The sequence below is a fragment of the Schistocerca nitens genome, chromosome 2 (assembly GCF_023898315.1).
Source record: "Schistocerca nitens isolate TAMUIC-IGC-003100 chromosome 2, iqSchNite1.1, whole genome shotgun sequence".
NCBI lineage: Eukaryota > Metazoa > Arthropoda > Insecta > Orthoptera > Acrididae > Schistocerca > Schistocerca nitens.
The window spans coordinates 181,116,572-181,128,681 of NC_064615.1; positions in this window are offsets into that span (position 1 = coordinate 181,116,572).

The following is a 12,110-nucleotide window of genomic DNA, read 5'->3' on the forward strand; positions in this document are numbered from 1 at the left end:
AATATAATGCCGGAGAATAAGTTGGGAATGTGGGTCTGACGGGAGGCGTGCCAGAGATAAGTCCCTGCAGTCGCACTGTGTCCTCGGTGGCTCAGATGGATAGAGCGTCTGCCATGTAAGCAGGAGGTACCGGGTTCGAGTCGCGGTCGAGGCACACATTTTCAATGTCCCCGTTGATTTATATCACCGTCTGTATGCAACTACTGGTATTCATTTCATTGCACTTATTGAAATCTGTTGATTGGCTAAAAATACGAGCCCTTGATTGCCAATCCATTCTGAAAAACCCGTATGTCAATATCACATTCAATTTCCGCAATCCGCCTGCTTAGCTGAGTGGTAACCTGTTTGCCTACCGTGCAGCGGGCCCGGGTTCGATTTCCGGCCGGATTGGAGATTTTCTCGGCTCGTGGGCTGCATTTTGTGTTGTTCTCATCATCATGCCATCATCACCGACACGCAAGTCGCCCAATATGACGTAACCTGAAATAAGACTTGCAACCCTGCGGCCGAACTCCCCCCTATGGGGCCTCCCAGCCATCAATGCCACACGATCATTTCATTTCATTTACATTTCCTCAATATTTGAAAAAAAAAAATTTCAAATGTGTGTGAAATCTTATGGGACTTAACTGCTAAGGTCATCATTCCCTAAGCTTAGACACTACCTAACCTAAATTATCCTAAGGACAAACACACACACCCATACCCGAGGGAGGACTCGAACCTCCGCCGGGACCAGTCGCACAGTCTGTGACTGCAGCGCCTAAGACCGCTCGGCTAATCCCGCGCGGCGCAATATTTGTGGTGCAACTTTTCGGTGATAAACTCCGTATAGAAGTAAGATTTCAGTGATAGCGTGAGTACAAGAACCTGAGTATTTTAGTGTTGAGGAGAGACAGTAATGAAATCTGAGAGAAATGTAGAAAACTACATTTCAGCACTTCAGAGCTTAAAAGCTACAGTGGCGGGCGGAAGCGGCCTGAAGAGGGCGTGGTTTTTAGCCGCAGCGGCGGTACGCCGACGCGCAGCGCAACTAAAGCGCTTGGGCCGGGGCGCCGGTGGCGAATATTTGCGAAGGCGGGCCCTTTTTGCGGTGCAAAGCCGCGTCCAACCCGATAGAGCACGCCGGTGGCCACAGGGCTGCAGCGTGGCGTAGCGTTGCGGAGCCGAGCCGACAGCGTTGCAGAGGTCCGCCGGCGCCGATTTACGGGGAAATGCTGTCACAGCGCTGGCCGCAGCGAAACCGCCGCCCGTCCAAAACGGTACACAGCTTTCCACTTTACCTATTCACGACTCGTTTCATAGCGTAAACTCGTGTACACGCTTCTGTTGTCAACCCAATATATCTGCTCAGAGAACACACGACAAAAACGTCATGTACTCCACCCTGCTTTTCGCTTTAGTGCACCTTCTTTCACAAGGATTTTCCACTGCTCATCAAATTCCCCCTCGTCCTCATTCGCGCTGAACGCCTCCGTGTATCATACACAGTCTGCAGTATCGACTCAAGTGGCCCCGTTACTTCCCATGCTGTTTCAAATGCTGGTACTCGTATGTTGCTGCGCCTGAGTCGTTACATCCAACGAGCCCTCTCATAATGAAACTTCGGCTCAAATGGCTCTAAGCACTATGGGACTTAACATCTGAGGTCATCAGTCCCCTAGACTTAGAACTACTTAAACCGAACTAACCTAAGGACTCCGTAGAAATGTTGGAACACCTGAGGCAATACTGACCTTACGACTTATCTTAGAAGAAAGATAAAGGAAAGGCAAACGTACGTTTCTAGCATTTGTAGACTTAGAAAAAGCTTTTGACAATGTTGACTGGAATACTCTCTTTCAAATTCTAAAGGTGGCAGGGGTAAAATACAGGGAGCGAAAGGCTTTTTACAATTTGTACAGAAACCAGATGGCAGTTGTAAGAGTCGAGGGACATGAAAGGGAAGCAGTGGTTGGGAAGGGAGTGAGTCAGGGTATTAGCCTATCCCCGACGTTATTCAATCTGTATATTGAGCAAGCAGTAAAGGAAACAAAAGAAAAATTCGGAGTAGGAATTCAAATCCATGGAGAAGAATAAAAAATTTGAGGTTCGCCGATGACATTGTAATTCTGTCAGAGACAGCAAAGGACCTGGAAGAGCAGTTGAACGGAGTGGACAGTGTCTTGAAAGGAGTGTGTAAGATGAACATCAACAAAAGCAAAACGAGGATAATGGAATGTAGTCGAATTAAGTCGGGTGATGGTGAGGGAATTAGATTAGGAAATGAGACACTTAAAGTAGTAAAGGAGTTTTGCTATTTAGGGAGCGAAATAACTGATGATGGTCGAAGTAGAGAGGATATAAAATGTAGACTGGCAATGGCAAGGAAAGCGTTTGTGAAGAAGAGAAATTTGTTAACATCGAGTATAGATTTAAGTGTCAGGAAGTCGTTTCTGAAAACATCTGTATGGAGTGTAGCCATGTAAGGAAGTGAAACGTGGACGATAAATAGTTTAGACAAGAAGAGAATAGAAGCTTTCGAAATGTGGTGCTACAGAAGAATGCTGAAGTTATATGTGTAGATCATATAACTAATGGGGATGTATTGAATAGAATTGGGGAGAAGAGGAGTTTGTGGCACAACTTGACAAGAAGAAGGGACCGGTTGGTTGGACATGTTCTGAGGCATCAAGAGATCACAAATTTAGCATTGTAGGGCAGCGTGGAGGGTAAAAATTGTAGAGGGGGACCAAGAGATGAATACACTAAGCAGATTCAGAAGGATGTAGGTTGCAGCAAGTACTGGGAGATGAAGAAGCTTGCACAGGATAGAGTAGCATGGAGAGCTGCATCAAACCAGTCTCAGGACTGATGACCACAACAACAACAACAACAACAACAACCTAAGGACAGCACATACATCCATCATGCATCCATGCCCGAGGCAGAATTCGAACCTGCAGCAGCAGCGCGGTTCCGGACTGAAGCGCCTAGAATCGCACGGCCACGGCGGCCGGCGATGAGATCATCAGTCCCTAGGTTTACACACTACTTAATCTACCTGAAACTAACTTCCGCTAAGGACAACACACACACACACCCATGCCCAAGGGAGGACTCTATCCCTCGACCGGTGTGTGGGGTGGGGGGTGGGGGGTGGGGGGAGAGCTGGTTATGATGTTTTATGATTAATATCCCTTCTCAGTCAGACACGTTATCTTAAGCTACACCTATACAGCGTGAACATTAATAAAACCGACAAACTGCAGGGTTGGATTCCTAACTGGAAACGGAGGGAAAAGGGTCCTGTGAACATGTGTCTGGAAATGCATCTTTGCATATTTGCCACGGTAGATGGCGCTGACGACTGAAAGTTCCTCTGACAACGTGCCGTTTGTTCCTTGGGTGTTGCAGACTCAATAATTGACGCAGTGTACTGTAAGCAGCAGAGTGGTCCGGTATTTATGTCGGGAACAAGCCGAGATGCTGTTTGTGTACCGCCAAGCAGATGGAAATGGTCGAGAGGCAGCACGGTTACACAAAAGCAAGTACCCTCACAGACACCAACCACATCACACTGCATTTCAAGCCTTTTTGGGCGTTCGTATTTTCTCTGGTACGTTCACACAGAGACGAAAGTGCAGAGAGGCGGCGGACTGTGCGTACATCAGATTTGGAGGACCGGGTTCTGCCTCTCGAGCGTTTCCGTCAGTGTGGCCATATACAAAAATCATCTAGGCCAGTTTCTGAAATGAATACCGGACCATTCTGCTGCTTACAGTACGATGCGTCAATCATACAGCCTGCAACACACAAGGAACGTACGGTGCGTAGTCAGAGAAACTTTCATTCGCCAGCGCCATCTAGCTTGGCAACGATGCATTTCCGGACGCGTGTTCGTAGGACCACTTTTCCTCCATTTCCAGTCAGCAATCCGTCCGACCCTGAGTACACGGTGGTTTAATAGTCATGTCCCATAGCACAAATGGGGCGAATCAGAAATCCACCTACAAACTTTCAGAGGTGATAGTATGCACCAAAACAAGAAAGAAAGTCTAACAAACAAAGGCGGCAAGGTGCACACGTTAAGGGCTATAAGCAGTTCATGAACTGAGACGTATTTCAGTTTTGTGATTCGATATGACTGTCTAAGGAGCGTGATTAAATGCAAGTTTCTCAAATTTATTTGACTTCGGTATAGCAGTAAAGCCATAGTACCTGTAAATTACAGTAAGTTTCTGTAACTTTCTATAATTTACTGTGGCTATGGCTTGACTACTGTACTGAAGTCAAATAAATTTGAGAAGACGTGTTTCACATTAGCGAAATGAAAGAGTGCTCATAGCTTAGAACCGATATTTACCGGACTTTTTTTCTTGTTTTGGTCTATATTATAATCTGTCAAAGTGAGGAAAGCAAAGAGCTTGCAATGCGAGATATTTATTTCCCAGTATCGAAGATGAAGAAATGCTCATGGTCCATAAAGTATGAATTTTAGTGCCCCTGTTTACTAGACATTTTTATCTTGTTTTGGTCCATACTATCACCTGTGAAAGATTTTCGATGAGTATTGGTTCATACTATTCGTCCTATGGGGCATGACTTTTGAATCACCCTGTATACTGTAAAAATGTAAGAAAGTATATACATACTTCATCGACTTCAAACAAACTTGGTACACGTATCTTTTACTATCTGCAAAGGCGCAGTGTATGACTAAGAACCGCGTGAACTCTGGCTGACTAAGGAGCATAACTCAGCAATGGCTCTGAGCACTATGGGACTCAACTGCTGTGGTCATTAGTCCCCTAGAACTTAGAACTACTTAAACCTAACTAACCTAAGGACAGCACACAGCACCCAGCCATCACGAGGCAGAGAAAATCCCTGACCCCGCCGGGAATCGAACCCGGGAACCCGGGCGTGGGAAGCGAGAACGCTACCGCACGACCACGAGATGCGGGCAACTCAGCAATGCCTGGAGATATTTCAATCAAATTTTGTATATACGTGACTTATCATTTGTACAAAAGTGGGGAGTGGGAGTGGGGGTGAGAAGCTGCGGCATGTACAATATCCGATAACGACCAATGTTTGTACCGAATCTATAGGTTTTGCCCGCTAGGTTTATTGGTGACAGTCCTGATGACGCTTCAACCCAACGTTTTTGAGGGGGGGAGGGGGGTAAGGGGCGGTGAGGGGGAGGATGAGGGGGGGGCGAGACATATCAGCCCATCTCTGTTACACATGAATCAATTTCTACCAAACTTGACACAATGTCATCTGCAACCTAGAAAGCAAAATAGTGTGAGTGGAAGACTCCCTAGCACCCCTATGACTCCGGTTTGCGGTAAAGGGTGGATATAAAAGCATAACTCAGGGACGCCTGGAGCAGTTTCAGCTAAATTTATCCGTGAGTAACGCCTACCACGATCTTACTTAACTGACTGTATATCTGAATCTCTGCTGTTCTACGTCATACGACTTTAGAGAGGACATTAAATGCCTCGTGAAGACTGGGTGTTGTGTGATGCCCTTAGGTTAGTTAGGTTTAAGTAGTTCTAAGTTATAGGGGACTGATGACCATAGATGTTAAGTCCCATAGTGCTCAGAGCCATTTGAACCATTTTGACATTAAATAGATCTGTTGCATTCAATCGTGTGGCTTGATCTTAGGTCTCGAAACGTGTTGAAAAAATTACTGGCTCTCTACACGGTTCATCCTCGCTATCTGGTTGACACATTGAACAGCACTTCACACTTTTAAAGTATTCCAAGTCAACTAGATGCAAAAAACAAATACGAACAGGTCGTTCTAGAACAGTTTTTATGAAAAACGCAAAACATATGTATTTAAAGTCACATAGCTGTGGGACTTTGGTGCAGTTTGTCTGACCAATTCTGGTGCCAGCCTAAACGGTCACTGGCAGTGAGGTCAATGGATTTGAACCTGTGACGTCACACGCACATGTGTAGTGGTAGATGCTGCGTCAACTGTAACCTGATATGCAGTCATATCAGCAAAAATTCTGCTACGTCAGCATAAATACTGCGTCGTCATCAGTAAGATTATCCCATATGTGCACACACATCATTACAAACAAAACACCTAAATTCTGTATCTTGTTCGAAAGAAGCAAAACTATTTGTGTAATTTATCAAAGTACGTAAGCTTCGTCTGAATTGCGTAAATTGGTGTCGTGTTGAAAACATCCAAATTACCTGTGTTATTTTTCAAAAATACATAAAGTATTGGAGTTACAGCGCTTACGGTCACTCTCAGATTTCGCCGAATGATTATGAACGATCGCTAGTGGTTCCACTCTGTTTACTAGAGCAAAAATTGTAGTCACGTTAGACTCCAAAGGCGTCAGATCAAGTTCAGTGGAATTGCAGCCTCACGATGTCCTAACAGAAGGGCTGAATCGTCTGGAGGGGGAGGAGGGGGGGGGGGTGCCAGCAGTGTCGAACATTGTCCAGAGCGTCGTCCTGTTGTACAGAGAAGTGTCGTTTCCGAACGCGAAATGGGTCGGAATCAATGTCCCAAGTGAAAGGATGATTGCATTGACGCAATTTATGCCACCGGAATTGTGGTTAAATTTGGTGCCAATAGATATCCTTAACGAAGCTTACGTCTCACATGAATGTCTGAGCTCTGGCCTTTTTTTCGCATGTGTTCGAAGCGAGTGTGACTTCGCAGGGCGCCATGCTTTTGCACCAATACAGAGGAAGGCTGTAGGCACCTTTGAGCTAATTTTAAACTTATGCTTTGCAATGACAGACAATTAAGGTGTTTCATCCCAATAAGCGTGCTGCGCAGTGCATAAAATAGTTCAGTCTAAATGAAACTGATTTTATTGCTACGAAGGTCACATGAATTAAAGAAATTACTTTGCTGTTATTGTAAATAGCAAGAAATATGAGGAATTTTCACCTATTGGTTTATTTTATCAGTTTCATCATTTGCTATTTGTATACATGTATGTGGTTCCAGAGTTTTCCAGTATGGAGATTTGTCTTTTGGTATATCTGCTGTCAACATTGCATCCAAAAACATAGGCAGCTTTATGGCGGTCAAAGAAATCGGCGTAGACATCCCGAGTGTGGTCATTACTCTAAAGTGCTTTTTAGTCATCACTCTTCCGACTGGTTTGGTGTGGGCCATCACGAATTCCTCTCCTGTGCCACCTTTTTCATTTCAGAGTATCACGTGCAACCTACGTCCTCAATTACTTGCTGGATATATTCCAATCTCTGCCTTCCTCTACAGGTCTTGCTGTCTACAGCGCCCTCTAGTGCCATGAAATTCATTCCATCATGTCTTAACACATGCACTTTTATCGTGTTCCATCTTCTCGTCAGTGCTTTCCATATGTTCCTTTCCTCACCGATTCTGCGGAGAACCTCCTCATTCCTTACCTTACCAGTCCATCTAAATTTAAACATTCTTCTGTAACATCACATCTCAGATGCTTCAGTTCTCTTCTGTTCCGGTTTTGCCACAGTCCATGCCTCACTTCCGTACAATGCTGTGCTCCAAACGTACATATAAATTTCTTCCTCAAAGTAGGACCTACGTTTGATATTAGTAGACTTCTATTGGCCAGAAACACCCTTTTTGCCAGTGTTACTCTGCTTGTTATCCCCTCCTTGCTCCGTCCGTCATGGGTTATTTTGCTGCCTAAGTGGCAATACTCCTTAACTTCATTTCTTTCGTGACCACCAATTCTGATATTAAGTTTCTCGCTGTTATCATTTCTGCTGCTTCTCATTACTTTCGTCTTTCTTCGATTTACTCTCAATCAATATTCTATACTCATTAGACTGTTTATTCCATTCAGCAGCTCCTTCAATTCTTCTTCACTTTCACTGAGAATAGCAATGTCATCAGCAAATCTTAACATTGACATCCTTTCACCTTGAATTTTAATTCCACTCTTAAATCTTCGTTTTATTTCCATCATTGTTTCTTCGACGTATAAATTGAATATCAAAGGCGAAACACTACACCCCTGTCTTACATCCCTTTTAACCCATGCACTTCGCTCTTGGTCTTCCATTCTTATTTTTCCCTGTTGGTTCTTGTACATATTGTATATTACCCGTTCTTTCCCTACAGCTTACCCCTGTTTCTCTCGGAATTTTGAACATTCTGCATCATTTGACACTGCCGAACGCTTTTTGCGGGTCCATATATAGTATGAACGTGTCTTGATTTTTCTCCAGTCTTGTTTCCATTGTCAACCGCAACGTAAGACCTGCCTCTCTTTCCTGAAAAAAAAAATTAACATAACCTAATAGATCCTCAATTTTCTTTACCATTCTTCTGTATATTATTCTTGTCAGCAACTTGGGTTTATGACTTGCGGTAATCCTCGCACTTGTTGTCTCTTGCTATCTGCGGGATTGTGTTTCTCGGAAAGTAAGATCGTATATCGCTAGTCAGATACACAAGCACGCCGACTTGAATAATGGTTTTGTTGCCACTTCCCGAAACGATTTTAGAAATTCTGATGGAATGTTATGTATCCATTCTGCGTTACTTGATTTTAATTCTTCCAAAGCTCTTCTAAATTCTGATTCTAATACTGGATCCGCTACCTCTTCCCTATACTCTCATGTGTCTTCTTCTAAAATGTCATCAGATAAGTCCTCCCCCCTCTCCCCCCCCGCCCCCATCTTCAACCCTATCATTGAACTGTTCAAAGTAACTCGCTCTCTGCGCTACCTTCCTATTCATATAAATACGACTCCCGTTATACCATTTTCAGCTGCTGTTGATGCTCCCCTGTACTCCTCGGACCAGAAATCCTTGTCTTCTTCCCATTTCATTTCACTGGCCCCCCCACCATATCAGACTGAGCCTTAGCCTTCCCCTTTCAAGATTTTCTAGCTTCCCTATCACGTTCTAACTTCTGGCATTCCACGTCACGACTCGTAGAAAGCTATCCTGTCATTGGTTAGTCATCCTTTTTTTCATGGTCACCTCTCCTTTAGCAGTCCCCTCCCCGAGATCCAAATGGGGGACTAGTACGGAATCTTTTGCCAATTGAGAGCTCATCATGACTCTTTTTCAGTTACAGGCCACATGTCCTGTGGATACACGTTAAGTGTCTTTAATGCAGTGGTTACCACTGCCTTCTGCATCCTCATGCCGTTGATCATAGCTCTTTATTCCGCCTTTTAGAGGCAGGTTCCTTCCCCAAGAGCAAGAGAGTGTTCTTAAGCTCTGTGCGCTCTTCTGCAAAGCCATTGGTAGAATGAGGGTGTCTTCTTATGGCGGAAGTTTTTGGCCGCCATTACTGATGATTTTTATTCAAAATTTTTAGTGGTGGCGGATTTCGAACCCGGGACTGAGGGCGTTTTGATTTTCATCAATGACGCTATGCCTCACCCTTTTTTTAAAAATTTGATCCCTGCATTTGGTCGTGGCGGACGTCACATGGCACCGCTGAAGTTCATTGTTGATCCCTCCACTCAGTTTTTTTATTACAGAGAGCAGCCAGGTCTCTGAGCAGACATACTGAGCTACCATGCCGACTACCTCTAGACCCCCGGTGTATGTGGTTGTACTGGGTAGTTATAGTTAAAGCGCAGATACTCACAGAGGTCCAGTGAGAGCTGTAATTATCGTTAAGGTAGCGACTCTTTAGATTTTCTAATGGGTTAATAGGAAACCGATTTATGCTAAAAAAAAAGTTCCAGTATTGGTCACTATGTGCAAATCTGGATCTATACAGCATATCGACCACGTCTCCAGTGCCCACATTGAACAAACTGTTTATGCGGCAGTTAATAACACAATCAACATAATGCCTTTCTCACTTGTTTGATCTTTTCCTTCATTGTCCCGTTCCTAATACATTATATATGGAAATATTCCCCTATATTTTCCTTGCATTCACAGCGACACCTGGCGGCCAAAACTGGAACTAATTCTTCCCGCGTAAATCAGTTCCACGTCAATGTATTAGAATATCTACCAAGTTTCGCTGCCACCATAATTACAGCCCTCACTGGACCTCTGTGAGTAGGTGCACTTTATGTATAGGGTGGCTATAATTAAATATAGTGAAATTTATATATGAATTTTAATATGAATGAACTTTCGAAAACAGTTGATTACAGAACCTATAGTGGCCATACCATTCTGTACTCGCCTTGTAAGCATTAATGACATTTAAGTGGAAAGAGTAAAGGGAATCTCAGCTGAATAATAGTAAAGTTAACCATATCTGAAGTACATTTGACATCGACCATTACAGCAGGATATCATTTTCAAATGGTTCAAATGGCTCTGAGCACTATGGGAGTTAACATCTGAGGTCATCAGTCCGCTAGAACTTAGAACTACTTAAACCTAACTAACCTAAGGACATCACACCCATCCATGCCCGAGGCAGGATTCGGACCTGCGACCGTAGCAGCAGCGCGGTTCCGGACTGAAGCGCCTAGAACCGCTCGGCCACCGCGGGAGGCTATCATTTTCCTGCATTTGCAAGCTAGCCTATGGTGGCGGCAGTTCTCTGTGTGCCAAACGACTAAAAAGTCGTAACCACCACACCGAGAAGGAGCCACATTTGTCGATAACGCAAGGAAATCTGACATTAAACAGTGGCCCCTGAGTGGATCTCCCCTGAGTTGGGTAACTAGACATAAAATTGATTTAATTACTTCAAACCCACAACAAAATAAATGATATCGTAGGGAATGAGAATGGGTGTCTTTGAAAAATTAATAACAGGGACCTACAGTACCACAAAGAGGTTTATTAACTAATGTCAGGGTCAAGAGAGAACAAACATATAAACATAAACTTCAACTGTGTAACATTTCATTAACATGAAGTCAAGTTGGTTGACAATAGACTTGGGAAAACTAACTGGAATTTACGTGGAAATGAGACGGGCTACTGTGAGTGGAATGATGCCAGTCCAGGCAAGCACAGTCTGCAGTATCGTTCCATTGATTGGTCTCTCGTGTCAAGATACAATTAAGCATGCAAAGCCACAGAGCGACTAGTGCGATTACAAGGCTGGTATGAAAAAATATGCTCATGAAAAGGATTGATAGGCTTCTAAATTTCCCAAAGCTGCGCAATGTTACCGATATAGCCGGTGAAAGACGAGACCCCATCGTCTGTGTGCGGGCACACCGGAAGCATCGTACTGCGGGAGATGACCCCACATCCACCGGTGATTGTCTCACGACCAAAACAAAATAAAGTTTCGCCCGGCTGTCTGGACGTCTTTACAACTAACTGCCTCTACTTTTTGCTCAAAACCTTCCCCCCCACCGATGTTCTCAAATGTTTACACTAACCCTAATAGTCCATCAGATTAATATCAGTCAGGGAAAATGTCGAAACACCAAAGGCGAATCAAATTGTATGATAATCACCAAAACAAAACGAAAGGGGAGAGGCCTGACGGGTACTACCATGGCAGTGGCCTGCCCGGAAGGCACCGCCATCTTTCACATTAATCCCTTTTTATTTGCAACGAACACATCAAAGAGAGTTACTCGGCGCATAAAGTTTAATGCTGCTGTGGACTCGAAAATAAAAAAAAGTGTAGCATCATTGCCAAGAAAATCCCGATGGGCAGGTTCAACGCCCTACTCGGAAACAGCTTTCTTGTTCCTCTCTGTACAATGTCGCGCTACCTCGTGGTGTGTGAGTTGGATATAGGTGTCTGTAATATGTATAGTGTGGTGTCATGCTTCTGTTGTGTGACGGTGAGAGAAGGGAGACGATACAACACAGTTCTGACACAAACTTGAGCCTCACAAAGAGAACCAAGGGGACTGCACAATTTAACATCCATATCCAATGGACACATAATACGTTCTGGACACTATTACATGCTTCTATTGGTGGCTGATCCTGATCCCAATTTTATGCTTGATGCATCATTCATTCCTGTTCTTTGCATTAATTTAAAGTGTTTTGGAAGTAGCAGACCTATTATTACTTTGTTTATTGACAAGCGGTGTATTAACCTCTGCAGTCACTAGAGAGAAGGGTCTTTCCATTAAAGGTGTCAACCTCTCCAATACTTTCCTATACCTAATGGTATTGTCTATTGTTTAATACCGCTACTATATTCAGCACAAGTGCTCCCATG